The sequence below is a fragment of the Sciurus carolinensis genome, chromosome 9 (genome assembly GCF_902686445.1).
Source record: "Sciurus carolinensis chromosome 9, mSciCar1.2, whole genome shotgun sequence".
In the NCBI taxonomy this organism is placed as follows: Eukaryota; Metazoa; Chordata; class Mammalia; order Rodentia; family Sciuridae; genus Sciurus; species Sciurus carolinensis.
The window spans coordinates 65,165,422-65,187,075 of NC_062221.1; positions in this window are offsets into that span (position 1 = coordinate 65,165,422).

The following is a 21,654-nucleotide window of genomic DNA, read 5'->3' on the forward strand; positions in this document are numbered from 1 at the left end:
CTTGCAAATGATATAATTTCATTTTTATTTGTGGCCAAACAAAATTCCATTGTTTATATATACTACATTTTCTTGATCTATTAATATATCAATGGTCACCTAGGCTGGTTCCATAGTTTGGCTAATGTGAATTATGCTGCTATAAACATGGGTATGCATGTATCACTATAGTATGATGATTTTAATTCTTTAGGATAAATACTGAGGAGTGGAATAGCTGGGTCATATGGTGATTTCATGCCTAGTCTTTTGAGGAACCCCCATACTGATTTCCATAGTAGCTGTATTAGTTTACAATTCTACCAACAGTTGTAGAAGTATTCCTTTTCCTCCACCTCCTCTCCAGCATTTATAATTTGTATTCTCGATGGCTACCATTGGGACTGGATAGAAATGAAATCTTGATGTAGTTTTGATTTGCATCTTCCTAATTGCTAATGACTTATATATTTGTTGGCCAATTGTATTTCTTCTTTTGAGAAGTGTCTGTTTAGTTCATTTGCCCATTTATTAATTGGGTTATTTGGTTTTGTTTGTTTGTTTGTTTTTTTGGTGTTAAGTGTTTTGGGTTTGCTATATAGTCTAGATGTTAATCCTCTGTCAGAAGAGGAACCAGCAAAGATTTTCTCCCATTTTGTAGGTTCTCTCTTCACATTCTTACTTTCCTATGCAGAAGCTTTTTAATTTGATGCTATCATATTTATTAACTCCTGGCATTATTTCCTGAGTTTTAGGGGTCCTAGTAAGAAAGTCATTGCCCTATGTTTTCACCCTACATTTTCTTTTAGGAGTTGTGAAGTTTCTAGTCTAATTTCTAGGTCTTCGATCCATTTGAATTGATTTTTGTGCAGAGTTAGAGATTAGGATCTAGTCTTGTTTTTTGTTTTTTGTTTTTTGGTTTTTTTTTACTATATGGATTACCTGTTAAGAAGACACCAATGTATGTTTTTGGCACCTTGGTCAAGAATCAGATGACTGTGGGTTTCCCTCTATGTCTTCTATTCTGTAATCATTCACTGGTCTATGTGTTTTTATGCCAGTGTCATGTAGTTTTAGTTACTATAGCTCTGTAGCATAATCTGAAGTCAAGTATTATAAGGCCTTCAGTTTTGATTTTTTGGCTTAGAATTGCTTTGGCTATTCTGGGTCTTTTATTTTTCCAAGTGAGTTTTGGGATTTTTTTTTTTTTTTTTATAGTTCTGTGAAGAATGTCATTGGTATTCTGATGGGGATTGCATCTGTATACTGCTTTTGGTAGTATGGCCATTTTAACAAAATTAATTTTAACATGAACATGTGTCTTCTGTCTTCTTTTATCTTCTTCAATTTCTTTCTTCAATGTACCATGTATTATATTTTTCATTGTAGAGGTCTTTCGCCTCCTTGGTTAGATTTATTCCCAGGTCTTGTCTCGTCTCTTCTCTCTTGCTCTTTTTTTTTTTTTTTTTTCTTTTTCTTTTATTTTTTTAGGCTATTGTGAATGAATTATATTCCTGATTTCTTTCTCAGCAGGCACATTATTGGTATATAGAAAAGCTACTTATTTTTGTATGTTGATTTTGTAACCTGCTACTTTGCTGAATTTGTTTTTCAGTTCTAACAGTCTTCTGGTGGAGCTTTTTGGACCTTCTATGTATAGGATTATGTCATCTGCAAACACTGATAAATTGACTCCTTCCTTTCCTATTTTTATCCCTTTATTTCCTTCTCTGGCCTAATTACTCTGGATAGAATTTCTGGTACTACATTAAATAGAAGTGGTGAGAGTGGACTTATTTTTCTTGTTCTAGATTTTAAAGGAAATGCTTTTGGTTTTTTCCCATTCACTGTGATGTTGGTTTTGGGTTTGTCATATATAGCCATTATAATGTTAAGGTAAATTCCTTCTATCCTTAATTTCTTCAGTCTTTTTATCGTGAACGGGTACTGAATTTTGTCAAAGACTTTCTCTGCATATATTGAGATGACTGGGTTTTGTCTTCAATTTTATTTATGTGGTGAATTCTACTAATGAATTTGCATATGTTAAATTATCCTCACATCCCTGGAATAAAACCAACTTGGTCATGATGTACAATCTTCTCAATAAATTGTTGAATATGATTTGTTCATATTTTGTTAAGGATTTTTTTCATCTAAGTTCATCAGTGATATTGGTCTGTAGTTTTCTTTCCTTGACGTGTCCTTATCTGGTTTTGGTCTGAATGTGATACTGGCTTCATCGAATGAATTTGGAAGTGTTCCATCCCTTTCTATTTCATGGAATAATTTTAGGAGCATTGGCATTAGTTCTTCTTTAAAGGTTTGGTAGAATTCAGTTGAGAGTCCATCTGGTCCTAGGCTTTTCTTTGTTGAAAGGCTTTTCATTATTGTTTCTGTCTCATTGCTGGTTATTGGCCTGTTTAGATTTTTCTACAGTCTCTTCATTCAATTTTGGCAGATTGTATGTGTTTAGAAATGTATCCACTTCTAGGTTTTCCAATTTATTGAAGTATAAATTTTCAAAATAGTCCCTAATGATCTGCTGGATTTCTGTGATATCTGTGGTGATTTCTCTTTTTGTGTGTGTATCTACTTTTATTAATTTGATTTTTCTCTCTTTTTCTTTGGATTAGTTTGGTTAAGGGCTTATCAGTCTTGCTTATTTTTTCAAAGAAAAAGATCTTTTTTCATCAATCCTTTGCATTTTTTTTATTCTCAAGTTCATTGATTTCAGCTATGATCTTATTTTCTTCCTTGTATTGGTATTGGAATTAGTTTGTTTTTCTTTATTTTTTAAGGATCTTGAGACACATCATTAGGTTGTTTATTTGGGATCTTCCTGATTTTCTTGTGTAGGCACGCATTGCTGTAAACTTCCCTCTTAGAACTGCCTTTAAAGTGTCTCAGAGGTTCTGTTATGGTATATCATTATTCTCACTTGAGTCTAAGAATTTTAAAATTTCTCCCCTGATTTCTTTCATTACCCATTCATCATTCAGAAGTGTATTTTGCAATCTCCATGTATTTATGTGGTTTCTGTAGGACTTTTTGGTGTTGTTTTCTAATTTAATTCCATCATGATCTGATAAGATGCAAGGAAGCATATCAATTTTTTTTGTATTTTCTAAGAGTTCCTTTGTGACTTGAAATATGGTCAATTCTGGAGAAGCCACTGAGCTGCTGAGACGTGATTGTTGTTGATTTCTTTACAGAGATTAGACATTTGGGTTTGTGTGCAAAGTCTTTTTTAGTTTACAAGCCTAGCATAGTGCTTTATACTCAATCAATGTTGAATAAATGAGTGAGTGAATGAAAGGACCTTGAAAAGAAATGACAAAACATTCATTTGTTCTAGGAAATTCTTCCTTTGATGATGCTAGTAGAACTCAAAAATTTAGACAAATAGGATGTCAAAGGTAAAATAATCCAAGAATGTCCCATCTGGTTCAGCATTGTTTTACTTTTTAAGCTTTAGAAATCCAAAATCAACTATAATCCTCAAGGAAAATTTCAGGAAATTGTACCAAATATGAACTCTAGGGTAAAGCATAGGCTTCTAAGGCAACTAAACATGAACTTGTTCATGACTTTCTAATTTTCTTTACCTTCATGATTCTCATGAATAACTGGGATGTAGGAAGGTATGAAATGACTAGTTCACCAAAGTTCTTAAATACTCCCTGGATCTCTTCACCAATTAGTTACCATTAATTTGTTACCATTTGCTATTTGGTGGCTTACAGACCCCCTGAGGGGTCTGTGACCAATGTAGGGGGAATGGAAAAGCTCTGAGTCCCGGGTCAAGAAGATGGGGCCCAGATCCCAGCTCTGCTAGCTCTAGATCCTGGGCAAACCTAGTCCCCATGCCCTACATAGCCCATAAAGTGGAAGTAATGTCCCAATGCACCTTCCTCTCTAGAAGCGGGGAGCCAGTGAGATAGTGGATGTGAAATGTTTCAGAAACTATAAAGCATGCAAATGAAAGAGGACACCGTGTGTAAGCCAGCAGCTCCATCCATGAGGGTGAGCAGCTCTGGGGTGTTGTGCCTCCCTGCTCAAGAACTAGGAAATATGGGGAATTAATATCTTGTGAGTCAAACCAGTGGTTTCCAACTTTTTTCCAACAAAAGTCCTGCTTTTCATCAACAAAATATTTTCCAGACCCACCCCCACATTTATACTTTCAGTGTTTGTTGATTGAGAAGGTACATATTGACAAAAAGCTATTATGGATTATGACTGCTCTTTAAATTGTTTGTAGTTTATTCATTTCAGCCTCATGTTACTACCTTCGACAGATACTAGTACTACATTAGCACAAGCTATGTTAGTTATTCAGCCTCCATGCTCTCACAGATAAGCTGGCTTCTCAGAATTCTCAGAATGATTCTCTCTGCTCTCAGATCAGGGAAGTGGAAATTCTACTGGAAAATGTAAACATGATGAATGAGAGCCAAGAAATGAAATCAACTTAACCCATTATGTCCCATCACCCCATTTATGGAACACTTAAAAAACAAATATATCACTGATAGTAACTTTGAAATAAATGCTTTTAAAGTTCTATTCTTTTGAGAAAAGTAACAGGTGAATGATTAGTGATAACATTCATTAATATTATTAATGAAATCATTAATAGTTTTACTGATAATAAATTATAAAATATGATTTCCAACCTATTTTAATGCAATTATGTCAATTTCATCAAAATGTTTGCAGAATTGAAAATGTGTTTAATGACTTTAAGGGGACTCTGGCCCCAGGTTGAAGTCCAACATTACTAATGACATTGACACATTCAAAAAAAGAAGTTGTTGATCACAAGAAGATTTGGTGGCAGAGGAAGCCTGGAAGAGGTAGCTCTACACAGGTGAGCTCAGGCAGCACCTAAGGGAGACATGCATGGTACTCTGCACTCAGCCTCTGGTCCTGGCAGACCTGAGAGACCCAGGCAGCATTAACTCACCAAACTCTCCTTGTGCTCCAGGCTGAGCTGTGCATCCTTATTGCCAACACACAGCAACCAGATGTCCTGCTAGCTGTGTTTGTTGAAGACAGATGTACTGGCTTCAGGTCCTGTCATGATCCTAAGAGCTTGGTAAGGTGATACCACTCCACAGGTATGGATGAAAGGGCAGGCCTCTAAGCTTGGCCCTGAGGGCTTGGGGCAGCCACCCTATTGCCTCTCACTAGAGGAACACTTCTTTTCATATCATTATGAACCATAGTTTCTCAGACTCAGCCCTACTGAAATTTTATGTGGAAGGTGTGTGTGTGTGTGTGTGTGTGTGTGTGTGTGTATTACAGGAGGTTGAGCAGCATCCCTTGAACTGTGTATTGTAGGAGGTTGAGGAGCATCTCACCCCAACCCCTGTCCCAACTGGGACAACCAACAATGTCTCAAGACATTGCCAAATATTCTTTGGGGGAGAAATCCCTGCCCCCCATTGAGAACTACTACCATGACCTATTGCCATCAACTATTAGATATAGGCACATGTGTTTCCTCTCAAAGACTCTTTAAGTTTATATACAATGTCACCTCTGTCCAAAGAATGTTAGAATTCTTGAAAAATCAATTTCAAGGAGCTTGTGGTTAAATTAGAAATATGGTCAGGCTCCACTTGGCTGTAATACAAAGGAAATAGGGATTCTGACAGTCCAGTGACCAGAAACTTCCTTTGATGACCTAGCAACTCAAGGGTCACCCTCCTAAACATTAGTTGTTCCTATAACAAAAGCATAATAGGAGTAGATCACACTGGCCATCTGTGGACTCCAGGGAAGTTCCTGGAAGCTGTCAGTTCTTTGTTGTTTCAAAAAATAAATCCTTGATTTGGGTTTTTTTCCCTTATTATTTACCTCTGCCTCCTAAAAATAGTGCAAAAAAAAAAAAAATTCTAGTTATCTGAGAAATCCAATTAGTTTTATACTGGTGAATTAAGGTTTTTTTTGTTTTGTTTTGTTTCTGAAATGGTTCCAGTTTTTTCTGAAGGATTCTCCCACTGGAAATACCTCCATCTGAGGAAAACATTCCCACCATAGTCAAACCCCTTTTCAGGGTAGAGTCCACCATGGCTCCAAGGTGTAAAAAAATTTACACTTGGTTCTGTTCAGGAGTGAGGATTTGCCCTTCTGGCCTCATTCGTACTCACAGCTCCTGAGGCCTCCATTTTCTGTTCCAGGCCTACAAGAAGCTGCACTGTTGGTGGGTGGGACCACATTGAGTGTACTCAGGCATCTTCACCCCCTCCTGTCCAGGTCAGGCTGCCTCTTCCTGTTTGTCCAAGCTCAGTTTTTCCTGGTCTTTGGGAGAGGAAAATTGTTTCCGCAAGCACAGTACTGAGCCTTTGTGTCTAGTCCTGGCTCTGCAATTTCTGTGAATGCTTGTTCTGGTCAGTGTGTACTGGGCACCCTTGGATGCAGAGAAAGAGCAGAGCAAATGGGCAATAAACTCCTGTCTCATGTCTTAGTAACTACCTGAGACAGAAATGAAGACAGGGAAGGATGACCCTGAAGGAAGCCCATGAGTGCCATTGTGAGGCCTACCAAGGCTCAGGATAGAACTCCATCTTTTAGTTTTTTCCTGCTAGGGGAGAAGAAAAGCTGCTTGACTCTTTGTAGGTATTAAGAAGAGCCTCTTTTTGGACCCTGTAATGCAAAGATAGAAGTTCTGAAATTGAGACCCTACAAGTTGTCCCAATGGAGGGTCTTCTAGGAGGAAGAGTGGTTGCCAGGGCCCAAAGGCAGGCAGGACAGCCCCACTCAAGGAGCCCCCAGTGTGTTCCACCTCACCAAGGCCTCCAATGACAAACAGGAGAGGAGGGGAGCAGGTCCCACCATGGGCAAGAGGGTGCTTACATCAGAAGTACCAATCAATCTTCCCCCAGCAGGGTGGACTGGATGCTGGCACAGGCACCCAACAGCTGATCATCCTAATGTGCCTTTGTGTGAAGAATCGCAGATTTTTGTGCAGAAAAGCTCCAGCCAGGACACTTGCTAGGGTAGGTGAAGCTGTGATATTTTAGCCTCTACCTAGCTGCTCTGCTGGGTGCCCTGTGGCAGGCACAGATTGCACAGCCTCACCTGCACAGCCCTGCTGTCAAGGGTACTTCTGCAAGAGAAGTAAGGGTTCCAAATTTACTAAGCCTACAGGGTGCCAGATATAATCAGCCCTCTGTGTCCTTAGACTCAACCAAATGTACATTGAAATTATTTAGGAAAAAAATTGTATCCATTCTGAACATGTGTAGACTTCTTTCTTGTCATTATTCCCTAAGCAACACAGCATAACAACTATTTACATAGCATTTGCATTGTACTAGTTATTATAAGTCATCCAAAAATGACTTAAAGTATACAGGATCATGTGTATGGGTTATGAACAAATATGATGCCATTTTATATAAGGGACTTGAGCATCTGTGGATTATGGCGTCCTGTAGGGACTCCTGGAACCACATGTGGCTACATTCAGTACTATCTCATCCCCTCAAGAACCACGTGATGAGGACAATTTTATCCCCATTTTACAAATGAGGTAATTGAGGTTAAGAGACGTTAAGCAAATGCTAAGACCTTGTGAGTCTTTACAGAAAGGGACTGATGGAGCCTCTGCATGGCCTCCTAGTTCACATCACTGCCCTCCCTGGGAGACTGTGGATGAACAGTGACCTAGACAATAAAAGAATAAGAATCTCTGCTGAGGATGTGACAGATTTTACCCACCTTTGAGATGAAAACGGAGGAATGGACTTTTGCCTGAATGGTGTGTTATTAATGGTTCTTAAAATGAGACCAGATTGGCCATGCAAGTATGTCCTGAGAAAAATCTCCACTCTCTTCAGAAATGCACATATTTTTCAGATAAAACAAACAAACTCAAATCACCTTCTCATCTGTAATGTTTATTCCCACTGTGACTATTTCCCAGTTTGCACTGGCAGCCATAAAATGACTAAAGACCAGTCAGGGGCATTCATGAAGAGGAAGGAAATCTGGGGAATGTTTTGTCCTCCTTCGAATCCAATCAGAGGTTGAAAGGAAACTGAAGAGGAAGGATAGGTGTCAGCTGGAAAGAAGAGATCATGCATCCTGGGTCTGTAGGAAGAAAGTGGCAAGGACCCCCAAAGAGAGCAAAGGGTGGGCCTGGCCAGGGTGTGGGGAGCTGTCGGCAGGAGGCCTTGTGTTTGTGTGCATCTGCAGGGCTGGTGTGAAGAGCTGGGCTGAGCCCCTCATCCGGTCGGAAGTACAAGTCTGCCGCTCCTGGCTCGGGATGCTGCAGCTGTTCTGGGGATCTGCACAATTAACATTCTCCCAGCGCCCTGTGCCCGCAGGAATCCAGTCACGTGGAGGACATGGTGCCTGGGAGCTGGGGTCAATGAGAGCTCAGTCTGAGAGAATGTGTTCCTGCCCTCCGAGGCGTGTCCTACCTCAGTCAGTGGCGCATTGCTGGGCTCTTGCTAACCTAACCACCTGCAGGAAAAGGCCTCTGAGCTGCCCAGCCTGGCACAGAGCCCTCAGGTGCAGGGATGGTGAACCTAGGAATAAGGAAATCACTTTTCCTGCTGATCAGGAATTTGCCAGCCTACTGTCTCTGACAGATGGTCCTTATAGATACCCCTCTCCCCAATTTAGTTTCCTCTGCAACACAGTGCTAGTTTATCTCCAAGAATGCTAGGAACTGGTTGCTGGATAACCTCTGGTCTACAGCTCTAGGAAGGTAGATCACTTTTCTCCTATCTTGGGCCCCTTGCTAAGAACCTGTAATGAACAGATTAAGAGACAAAGGCTCCCATTAGATTTTCCTGAATGAAAATCAAGTTATTGTTACTTATGGGTTGGGGGCTTGAACAAAGAGCAGATTTTTCTCTCCTCCTTTCCTCAAGCCTCTTGAGAGAATGTGTTTCCTGGTCATTCATGCCCTCACCTACTATGTAGACCGTTCCCACAGAGCACTCCTTCCCCCTTTGCCAAAGGAGGCACTGGGCCAAGATCCTGCCCGATGTGAGCCTCCCTTGACCCTGCCAGTCTCATTACTGATGAACCACATCCAAGAAGCTATCCCCCCAAGGAAGCTGGATCCTCCCTGTTTTCCAGTGTGTTCTGTTACTTTTTGTCCTTCTTAACAGAAACCCTCAATCCTGTCAAAATCCTGTCAGAAATCACTACTCTCCCTATGTAATGAATACAAATGTTCTGTCAGAAATCACTACTCTCTTATTGCAAACCACGATCCTGAAAAATAAAATACTATTCTCTTCAGAAATCCAATAATATCCCATCAGAAGCCAATTTGGCAGGGGTGGTGGGGTGGGTAAGAAATCCCTGTTTTCCTGTCTTAAGCCATTAGTCTCCTGTCAGAAATTCCTGCTCTCCTGACAGATCCCGGTTTCCTGTTAGAAGTCATTACTTTCCCATAGGAAATCACTGTTCCTTGCCCCATCCTTCTCTCCACAGGATGTTCAGAGTTGTTTGTCATCCTCTGACATTGGTAGCTTCCCTGTGACTTCCTCACTGGGAGAAGGGCAGGGCCACTGCTGGCTGTTCACACCTGTTTCTCACCACGCCTCTGGAAGCTCTAAGCTGGGTCCAGATGCAGCCTGGGGCATTGCACCTAGCAGGCGGGGGCAGGGCTGGGGGGAGGGCAGCCTGATGCCCTGGACACCTCCAGGGTGATTACAGGCAAGTCATGCTTGCTGCACATTTTCCTCATCTCTTCATTAGGAGTGATAATGTCATTCACTGTCTGTTTCATAGCATCATTTTATTTAGTTCAATGACACCTCTGACTCTTCAGAAAGTTGCTACCTTGTTTGAGCCCCAAACTTCTTTTTCTGTAATTTTTGCATATATCCTTCCACAGAGCACGTCTAATACATCTATACCTCAACCTTTCAACCTTGTCCTTAAATCTTCTCTTGCCAGGTGGAAATGCCCCTAGTTCTCTAACAACCAGGCTCAACCTGCTTGGTTCCATGTGTGCCATGATTTACAGGCTGGCTCACCTCCCTCTCCAGGTCCTAGTTTGTCTGGGTTTCCCTCAGAGTGTGGTCTGAGCAGGATCATCACTCCTCTCCTTCTAACTTAGCCCAAGACCTCTTCAGCTTTTGTACCTCAGATGGAATATACTATTTACCACACTGATTCTTCTCCATTTATTCAAGCTATTTCTTTTTGTCTATTAGAGGTTTGTAATTTTTGTTGACCAAGTTTTTTATGTCCTTTTAGGTTAATTACAAAATGCTTAGTGTTGTATTAGGCTATTAAATATATATAAGGGAGTTCTTTTTAATGCCCTATACTTTCTTGGGGTTAAAACAAATCCAATCTGATATCCCTTTTTCATCCTGTGACACCTGGTCAGGGATAGGGCAGGGTACTCTCAGATAACACTTTGGGAGATTCTATATTCCCACAGGAAAATGCAAAGAGGTTCTGTACTTTCTACTTGCTGGTGTAAAAATGTTTCTGAATACATCTCAGGATGATTTTCAGCCACAAGGCCTGAAACACAATTTAATAGCCAGAAAAATCAAGTGAAGCCAATACTGTATTTTTCATTCATCAGACATTCATTTAGGGCCTTCTAGGAACATGCTGTGCCAAGAGGTAGAGAACAAAGGAACTAGGGCCCTGCCCCTGGGGACAAGGACAGCGCTGTCCTGCAAGGAATGTTACTAAACTAACTTTTTTATCAAGATCACTGGAGCTCAGATTCCAGCAGAGATTTTACTAACTTTATTGGGCACACACTATGTGCCAGGAACTGGGTAGACAAGGTTGTTGGCATTGTTTTGACCCTTAGTTATAACTTTTCTGTGTTTACACCTCCCAGGAAAAACCCATCTGACTGAGACACAGACACTCGAGCCTTCAAATCAACCAAGCTTCTCAGAGGCCCTGGCACTCATGACCCTGTCCTCTCTTATCCTTGCTGTCTGACCATAAGTGAAGTTTTGCTCCATGGTAGAATCTAAGCGATGGTATGTGCAGGCATCTGAAGCCCCACTTTGTGGGTGACATGAGGCATTAATTTTTATTCAGTCATTTTAGGGAAAATCATTTGTATATTAATGTAACTGGTGATAGATCATGAAGTAAAGTTTAAGAATGGAGTGACTTTAAGGTTCATTAATTTTCTTCAAAACATAGTTATTGAGCTGAGCATGGTGGCACCCACCTGTAATCCTAGTGACTCAGGAGGATGAGGCAAGAACATCTCAAGTTCAAGGCCAGCCTCAGCAACTTAGTGAAACCTTGACTCAAAATTTAAACATAAAATGGGATAGGAATGTAGCTCAGTGGAAGAATGCCTTGGTTTCCATCCCCAGTACCAGGAAGAAGGGGGTGGGGGTGGATAATGTACCAGATACTGTTTTAGATTCTTGGCGATTTGGAAGTAAATAATCCTGTAAAAAAAAGTCTCTAAGTCTCTTCCCTCATGCAGCTTATATTCTAGTAGCAAGAACAGATAAAACACATAGTATTTCAGATGCTGATAAATGCTATGGAGAAAATCAAAGGGAAAGGAACTGCAAAGAAATGTCCAGTTTGTGGAGGACCACTTTGGGCCTCCCCATCAGATCCAGGACCTCCTTATTGACTCTACCAGGGTTACCTGGGCAACCATGGAGGTTGGGAGATGGGAGTGTTCACCAGGAAATAAACTGACCTAAGAGATGCATCTTGAAAAGTTTGACCAAACAGAGTCAATGCTGAGGAAGAAGAGGAGGAAGCTCATTCATCTGGTAACATCTCCCGGCTCTGGACCCATCCCCAGTCAGGCCTAGTCAGGACCCAGTCCTCTTCATCAGGCGTCAGTCTCTGAAATTCTACCTTTCCACTCAACACAATTGCTGCTTCTCAGTGCCAGATGGCTGCCCTGGGGAACTTGCTTCAGACTTCTTCCACAATTCCCCCAGCTCTGCTCCAAGTTTTTCCCCTTCTAGCCAAAGGTGACACTTCCCATCTCACCTCCACCAGAGCTTTACCATTTGCCAAAGGCTCTCCTAGCTACCCCTACAACCTCCATGGTAGCTATCTCTTGCAGAGCCAAGGAGAACAGCAAATCAGAGAAGGGAACCTGATGTGAACTGGCTGGGACAGGCTATAAACCACTGGGTCTCAAACTTGATGCATCGGCATCACCACTGGGCCCCACCCCTCATCTCCTGATTCAGTAAGAATGGGGCCCCAGCATCTGTGTGTCTAACAGGATTCCAGGTGATGCTGGGGCTTCAGACCCACTGGGTGCCACGCTGGGACTCACTCCTCTAGGTCACTTGGTATGCCAGGTCAGGATTGACTTCTGGGCCCCTAGCCTCTTCATGGGCTCTTCCTTTCCCTCTAATTTGTGGACCCTTCTCTCCCCCCCCCTCTTCTCTTCCTTAGCCATCTGATTTTCTCTCTGGTCTTCTAAAAAATGCGTTTGGAGGGTGAGCTGGGAAAACAAAACTTCACTGAGTTGCACATGGCTGGCCATAGCTACCATCCCTCCCAGGAATATTTGAATTTCAGCTGTCCCATAAACTCCAAAGCTGAAGAAGTAAAACTCTGATGGTGGCCTGCAGGGTCAGCTAGTGAATGGCAATTGTGTTTGGGGCTCAGAGTCCCTAAAACTGTGTGGGTGGCACTTATCTACCCCCCTCCTCGGTGTCCTGTGGGGAATGTCTTCTGTCCTGCTTGGATAAGAGCTTAAATTCTATGCCCCTCTTCTCTAGAAGCAGCGAGGCAAAGACACCATGACTGAGGGGGAGAACAACTCCTCCTCTTAATGTTGGTAATTAAATTCCCCAGGAAGCAGGATTCACAGTGTCTTTTGTGCTCTCCACAGGCCTGTTTCTTGCCTTGGTGGGAGGAAAGGAAATCTGTTGAGACAGGCTTTGATTCTCTTGCTTTGGAGGCCCTGCTGTGCATGCATCTGGGTCAGGCCCAGTGGGGCCTCTCTGTGCAGAATAAGCTGACCAGAATTTTCAAAATGAAGGTCATGGTCTCCCACCTTAGGTTTCAAAAGAGTGGGAAGGCTTAGACATCAGGGAGGGATATGTAAGGAAGAGGCTGGAGAAGAAGATGAGTAGATGGAGGTCAGCCATGGCCAAACTACTTTGGTGTCCCTGAATTCCTCCCAACCACTTGCCCTCTAATTGCAAGAGGTGTCCCTTGGCCTCTCTGTCTCTCATCCTCTTCTGAGAAGCAATTGTCTTCCAGGAAGAATGAAAATGAAGCACAAGGAGCACAGTAGGAGCGGGGTCTGTTGGATGGGCCAGAGGGCACAGTCCCTCTAAGCTGAATGATGTGGCGTGGGGGGCCATCACTGGCCTGATAGTCAAAGGCCTAGGTTCTTGTCCTTGTACAGTCTTGTGGAAGTTACTCTCTTCTCTGCTGCCCATGGAGGAGTCAGCTGAGATAACCCTGAAGTCCCCCTTTAGCCCCAGAAATGCTATCAGCTCATCCACCATCATTTGCCCCAAGAGCTGTTTCAGGTAAGAGCACATCAGAACCGCTCGATTGGTTTTATTTCTTCCCATGATGCGTAGTGGAACTACACCCAAGTCCATGTTTGCTGCAAAGTGTCTCTCCAGATCTGTCCTCAGAAGCTACATCACACTCTGAGAAACCCCCCATTCTCTCCATCTTGCTCCACATCCCACCTGTAGCACCCTCATCTGTAATTGTTTTGCACAAAGAACTCTGTGGTCATCCCTGCCATCTGGTCTGCCCCTCAAACCCTTCTCCACAGTGCACTCAAAAGTCCACAGTGGAAGCCCCAGCAATAGGAGTTTGTTTCATAACAGGTAACTTTTACAACATCCTTCTGCAGGTGCACGTGTGCATAAATGTGTACATGTGTATGTGGCACCATGGCTGATTCTGGAGGCATCAAACAATGGCAGTTGGGAGCTCAGGTTTAGAGTCACACATCTAGATTTAAATCCTGCCCTCCCCACCTTAGGAGCTAAGTGACTTTGTGCAAACTTCCTAGCCTTTCTAAGCCTTAGTTTACCTATCTGTAAATTGAGAATGATGTGCCCCAAGAGCTGAATGGGAGCCACTGCCTCCCTTCTCAGAGCATGGCATTTTTTTTTCTAAGATAATCAGAAGACTCCGTCAGTGTCATGGACAAGCACTTCCTTCTATTGCTGTCACCTTCTGTAATCCCCCAAATTCCTGGAATTCTGAGCCAGAGTCCCCAGACAGGCATGGCATTCAGGAGGTAACTAAGGCTCTTCTCCCCCTGACCCACTGGCCCTTCAGCCTCCACAAGATCACACTTCAGGCACACGTAGATTTCTGTCCTGAAGGACTGAGGGGATTTCAGAGAGTAGGAGCAGGACCTAGAGCACTAGTCTATTTGGATTTTTCCTTGACTGTTACAAGGACAGACTTAACCTTCGGAAGGCGGCCTACCTGCCTGCCACCCTGCGCCTACCTTTGGTCCTCAGCCCACCATGCTCCTTGGTCTGCACAGGGCCTGCTCTCGTGTGACTGCACTTGCTGCTTCTTCCACACAGCCTTCCCATTCTCCTGCACCCATAGGCAGTCATGGATCAAATGTGTGTGTTTTTTGTATATTTCTTACAAACCATATGGTGGTGTTTTCCTGTGATGTGTTTTTATTTTTCACAAGTGGTGTTGTGTCATATAGTGCATTCTGTTTCTCCTCCTTCCACCCAGCACTACGCCTTAAGATCCATCCGTGTTGCTGTGTGTACTTCCAGCCTGCTCCCCTCTCCCTTCCTGCCATGCTATGCCCTGGGTGACTGTCAGCAGGTAGCAAGGTTGCCATGAGCCCCTCAGGCAGCACATCCTCCAGCTCCTAACCTGACCCCCCTCCTCTGGGATTTGTCAGAGCAATCTCTAATCGCTGTGTCTGAGAACTCACCAAGCACTCACTCTCCGTGGATCTTTCTTCAGTTGTGAAGCCCCTGGCAACACTCAGCGGGCAGAGGAATGAGCCTCCCTCTTGTACTGCCCTGTCTACAGGACTCCAGGGAGGCTTCTGTAGATCTGTGGTCCCAGACAAGAAGGGGTTCTTACATGAGTTTTCATATCAGCCTAGTACTTTCTTCACTTGGTTGACTAATTAAACAAAGCACATCTCCCAAAGGCAAACACATTCCCCCCATCAGAAACAGTGCAATTGAGGGCTGGGGTTGTGGCTCAGTGGAAGAGCACTTGCTTAGCACATGTGATGCACTGGGTTCAATCCTCAGCACCACATAAAAATAAATAAAGGTATTATGTCTATCTACATCTAAAATATTTTAAAACAAAACGGTATAGTTGAGCTGGGCACCATGGTGCATGCCTGTAATCCCAGAGGCTCTGGAGGCTGAGGCAGGATTGCATGTTCAAGCCAGCCTCAGCCACTTAGTGAGGCCCTCAGCAACTTAGTGTGACACTGTCTCAAAATAAAAAAAATTAAAAAAGAAAAAAAGAAGAAACAGTGCAGTTGAAAGCCCTAATGAAAATAACTTTCTCTCATTAGCAGCCCACTCACCTGCCCTTGGGTTTGTGGTGAGGAGTGCAAAGGGAGCAAAGGGACAGCTTGGGGAGTTCTGCTGGCCATTAGAAGAGCCACTTGTGGCTGCTCTGGGCTCTTAAGGGGAAGACGTTGCCCACAATTAAATTCTTTCATCAGTAATTCTCCTGTAGTCAGGAAGGGCTGGAGTGTTGCCAGTTCCTCCCAAACAGGAGCTTTCCCAGAATCAAACTCTGCTCAAGAGACATCTGCCACTCCTGGCTGAGCCGATGGACTTTGATACTTTCTCCATCCTTTTTGTCCTCCTTTACTCTGGCTTCCTCTTTAACTTTCTCTTCTGGAGCTGCATGGACTCAGGGAACATGGGAGCCAGTGTGGCCTTGACCCAGACTTTTCTCCATAACCCTGGGCCATTGGTTTGTGTCACCCTGAACTACTGGTTTAATCTTTCCCGTTTTCTTGCTTAAAAGGGTAGGAGTGGCTTTGGGGACTTCAGGCTATGGAAGTCTGTATTTTTGCAAAAGCATCAGTATTCCTGCCTCCTCTCATCCCACTTCAGCAATGACTCTGGTGACCCCAACCGTCCACCATCCCCTCCTGCCTTCCCAGTCCTAGCCCTTTCTGAGGTTCCTCTCCATTTCTCACCTCCTTCCCTCGATTCATTCTAAGATACATTTTCCTCAAGAAATTTTCATCCGCCTCCAGTCTCCCTCACCAAAATGACTGCAATAGGCATGCAGATTTCCCTCTAGTCTCTCAACCCTCTCCTTGGTCCCACAATCCTCTGGAAGTTTGGGTCAGGTAAGGGGGAGCTGGGTGTACTTTGAAGTCACTTGCCTTGCCCCACATCCACCCCAGATTCTTGGAGCTTCTCTTGATCAGGCATAGTTCTGGGCACCCCAGGAGTGTTCACAGTCCTACCAGGATCCTGTGAGGCTGCCTCAGACCTGTTTTGCAGGCTTAGAGAAGACAGAGACCAATAAATCTTTTTGATGGTGAACAGTATATGCCTCTCTACCCTTCTCCAACCCAATCGGGGACTTACCATCTTCTGAGATCTGTGGGTACCATCTTTGTCTGGCCTTATTCATGCATCCCTAACCCTAATCCAATGGGGGTTCATCATATGGTGAAATAGCTCAAGGATGCAGAGATGGATATGCTGCTGAGACCTGCCTTCCAGAGCTCAGTCAGAGGGACATCGACAATAACAGCCGGAGGCGTGCAGACTAGACCCTCCGCTTCTAAACACGAGGTGCTGCAACAATGGGGACTGGAGGACAGACTGCATTAGGGGAGAGTTTGACTGAAGCCCCTCACTGAAGCATGATCACTCGATGACAAGGTCGTTCCCAACTACCCCCATCCCTAAGACACAGCAGCACACACAGCACAGCCTGAAAATCAATAGGTTGAAAAAGGCAAAGTTATAAATAGGCATATTTATCAAGCTGCCCTTCTGTCTGAGCATTCTCCCTGCGCCCTTTGTCCTCCTTTCTCTCCAGCCCATCTTGCTGCTATTCACAGGGGGAGGGTAAAGGACTGGAAGACAGCCCAGAGCCGGGTGCAGTGTTGTGCACATGAGGACACCTGTGTGGCTTTGCGCAAGCCAAGCAGGGAGGTGTACTGTGGTCCCACAGGTACTCTTTCAAGCTTGATGTCAGGAAACCATATCCATTTGCTTGATATCAACTTTTTAAAAATTTGAGTTCTAAAGATACCCCAACTTTTTGGTGTTGCTGGTAGTTGAAACACTGCAATGTAAGGAAGCTTTAAAGAGAGTACAAATAAATATGTATATGTGAATAAATATGTGTAATACTGTTGCTAGTTTATACACAACTACTCAGAGGTAATAAGAAAATGTGTGTGTGGGGGGGTTGCTATACCTGATTCAAGCTTTCTTACAAATTCTTTGTTGTGTAATGGGAGTAAAATGGTGGTAATTTGACCATTAACAGTAGCTCAGTCTGTTGCAGCTTTGAGAGGCTCTTTGATGTCCCTGCTCAGAGTTCTGATTACATTTCCCTCCCCTACCCCACCCCAAGAGGGCAGCAGGGTGAATGGGGAGCTCTTGCTCATCCTGTGCTGGTCTTCGGGACTTTGTGGGTTCCTTGTTGCAGGCCAGGTATCTCCCTGGTTTCTAGTTTCCACAGTGGACCTTGTGGTTCTGTCAGAGCCCAGGGTGTTGGCTCTGAGTCTCAGTCACTTTCCCTCTGAGTGCCAAGGCTACTCTATCCCTCAACATGCAGCCCCTAGGTCAGGCCCACTGGCTTGTGCCTCTACACCCACCTTCATTTCCTAAGGGGCTTTTGAAATCCTCCAGCCCTTCCACAGCACATGAGCCTTCAGGAAGGCCTGGGAGAAGTGATATGGTCTTTCCACCTCAGGTGGTCATTTAAGCTTTGTGTGAAAACTTCCGCAAGTGTTGGGGTCCTGCAGGCTGATCTCCTCATGGAGTGCCACCATGGGATGGAAGTGAAAATGAAAAAAAAAAAAAAAAAACTTCTCTTTTGGATTTCCCTAAAGCTATCTCACATCCCACCCTCCTGGGTTTCAAGTTAGACAGGTGAGAAGTCGAGAGTGGAGGACCACAAACCTTGGATCTGATAATTTCTTTCCCCTATTTGTATCTTCTTTCCTTCTCCTAGTGCCCACTGAGGCAGGAAGGGGAGGCTTCCCACCACTTCATCTTACCTTATATCCTCCACCTTCCATGATGCAGTGACACCCCCCCGCCCCCCACGGCCTGGCCAGTGTGACGAAAACAGGTATCTTCTCTATGGAAGAAATTCAAAGTTAGGGACCCCTGGGCTTGGCTTTCAATGTGGGAGTTGCTAAACAACCTGGAAATAAGGTCAAGAATGCATTGCTTTCCCATTCCTCAAGTATCTCCACTATATTTCATATTTATTTATCAAAATAATCTATAAAATACTAGTTGCTTAGGAAAACCCAAAGATTAGGCAGATAACCTTTATTTTTAATTCCCCCATTGTGAAACCTACCATGCTGAGGAAGGGGAAAACAAATGCAAGACATGGTCTCTGATGCCAAGGAACTAAATTCTGTGAATGCCCATGAATGTAACAAGTAACTGGGCTACAACAGGAACTTGTAAGTCCTTGTGAGATGAGTACAATGCCTGAAGCCAGAGCTCTGCAGAGGACTTGGTATGCTTGGGGGGCAGATGCAAATAGAAAGGGAGTTGAAGAAGTAACAGATAATGGAGATGACTTAGATTTCAAAACTGAATGTCTGGAATATGAAGGTTTTGAAGTGATCTGGTTTGGTTTTGTACACTCTGCAGTTAGAATTGTAGCTCTAATTGCTCGCCACTCACTAGGCCTGTTCCTGGGTAGAGCCCTAGAGTTCAGTGCATCTCATGGGCTGCTCCACTGGATTTGTAGTCTGACTGGTTTCTACTGAGAAAACAAGTCTGTAGAAAACTTGATTTTTCCACAGTTTGCCCAAAGGGGGCTTTTAAAACTGGAAATATCCTATGGAATGTCTCCCAGAGATTGCCTCCTCTTTTCCCAGCAATCTGATCACCAAGTTAACTGCATCCTTGACAGCAGCGGCAACAGTGATAGCTCTAAGTTCAGCTGTATCCGCCCACGGCATGGAGCAAGGACAGCCAGCAGGTTGCATGCTAAGGAGGTCAGGAAGAAAGTGAGACACTTGTTAGAAGCTGATGAGCAAGGCTGGGAAGTCCAGGTGCTTGAGGTACATTAAAGCAACAACATTTATTGAGTACCTACTATGCAAAATGCTTTATTCTAGACATTGAGATTACAATGGTGAAAGAGAGACTGAGAGGGGCTCTGCTCTCTCTACTTTCTAGGATGTGGTCTGTTCTTACATTCTAGAATGTAAATAGTAAAAAAGTAAAAAATTACAAATAAGAACTATAAAAATACCAAAGTGGTGAGGGATGTGCAAAAAAATTAGAGTGATGGGCTAAAGATGGGGTGGCACCTTTCGAGGAGCTGGTCAGGGAAGATCAGTTAAAAAAAAACATATGATACTTGTGAGCTTCTGTGTGGAGCATAAGTGACCCTGGATTATTGGGTTATTATGGCGTTAGTCATCTCCACATGCCTTGGAGCATTGAGACGTATTGTTTCAGACATCTACAGTTTATTAAGTATTTAGCAGTAATTTAATAATAGCCACACTTGTCTTGTTTTCTCCTAAACTTCTATTAGATTGGATTAAGATAGTCCTGTCTACTTCTAGTTGAAGTGGATAGAGTGAAAGAGGTTAACTTAAATTGAAAATTAATCTGATAACCATGCATAGCAATCTCCATGAAGAAAAATGGGAGAAACAACCAATTCATTAAAGGATGAATAGGGGGAAAAGAAATGGGGATACTGGGCATAGGAAATATGGACCGTAAGTTGTGAGCAGTCTTCTGTTAGCTATACCTCTTTTCTTGTTTATAGCTTAACAGAGCTAATACTGAGCCCTGAAATAACCTCTTGTTTTCTCTGAAAGAATTCTCTTAAAATTATACAATCCTCAATAGTCTTGCTGACACACACAAAAAGAAAGTCTAAAGGTGACTCCCTAAAACACCAAGAGTATTGGCTATTGCAACCTAAGGTTTCTGAGTTTTCACAGAAAGAATTACCAACAAGAGAACAACAAGCCCAAGGAAAAGGTCAGCTCATGCCAGTTTGGAGGATGGCCTGGTACAAAGTGAGAAGATGCAATCATCTCTTCCCCTAGGGAGGGCAGCTAATTAACTCTGCTCTATGATTTAAAGAGCTATGGATTCATCCATGACATTCAAGTATTTCTGAAGAACAGGATTTGAAATAGGCTATTTTGGAATATTTTACCCCAAATGACCAAATCTAACAGAGATTGGAATAATATATAGAAATGAAATAAGACTTAACTTGAGCAGTATTTCCTGAAACTCATTACCCTTTAGATAAACCAATTAGCTTAACATTCTGCTTAATTTTCTTCAACATTCTGCCTAATTTTCTTTTTCTCTAAAGCGAGATCAATGATTTTAAATATTGTTCCACAAAGTTTCCATTACCAGTGGGAACCTCAACAAGCAAACAGTCACCATATGTAAAATTAGTAGCTTAAACTCACAATACCAGATGGGAGGGATCAGAACTGATTCTTCTTTTTCATTCTCTCCGTGAAAGAAAAAATTCACTATGAGTTGTGAGGGGAAAATCTAGGTAGGGATTAATAAAAGTCACTTTTCAGTATGGAGAGACTTATGTTTGGCTTCTCGGAGGACTAAGACCCTCAATACCCTGCAGAAGGAGGAGAGCTAGAAATGTGGAAAGAGAGGAGAACTTGCTGGCCAAAGGAAGCCACCTCTTCATGCCATTTGGGTCACTCAGTATGTATAGGGTCTCTGCTTGGGAGAGAGCTAAAGCCAAGGTTTAAGGTGCCAGAGCTGTTGTATGTGAAAATATAGGTAGTTATGTATTTGGAAGGGCTGAGAATATACTCATTCCCCACTCCCTTATCTTCTGTCACAGCTGAATGGACCATGAGTAGACCTGTGACCCCAGCTGGTCCAATACACTCTATTAGGAATGTGAAATTGAGTCTCAGAAACTTAGTAGGTTTCTGCTAGGCACTTGCACTATAGGTTGGCTATTGCTATAGTTTGTATGTGTGTGTTTTTCCAAAATTCAAATGTTTGAGCCTAATACCCAATTAGTATTAAGTGGTAGGGCCTGTGGGGAAGTGATGAGTCCCCAGTCCTCATAGATGGAATTAGTGCTATTTAAAAGGAGGTTGAAGGGAGTGCCCTAGTCCCCTTTGCCCTTCCATCTCCTGCTGCACAAAGACACAGCATTCACCCCTTTTTCTGCCTTCCAATATGTAAAGCAATGATACTCTACCCTGGATGCAAAGAGTGAGCCCTCATCAGACACTGAATCTGCCAGCACCTTGATCTTGGACTTCCCAGCCTCCAGGACTGTGAGCAATAAATTCCTATTATTTACAAATGGCCCAATCTAAGGTGCTTTGTTATAGCAGCACAAATAGACTAATACAGATATAAAGCCAGGTTCAGGGCACCCATGTTTAGGCCTGATTGGGTAAGCAAAGAAAAAATAATAAAGAAAGCAAACACTTTCAATGTGCCAGGCACTATTCAAAGAACTTTATGTATTTCATATATCCATCTCACAACTGTCCTA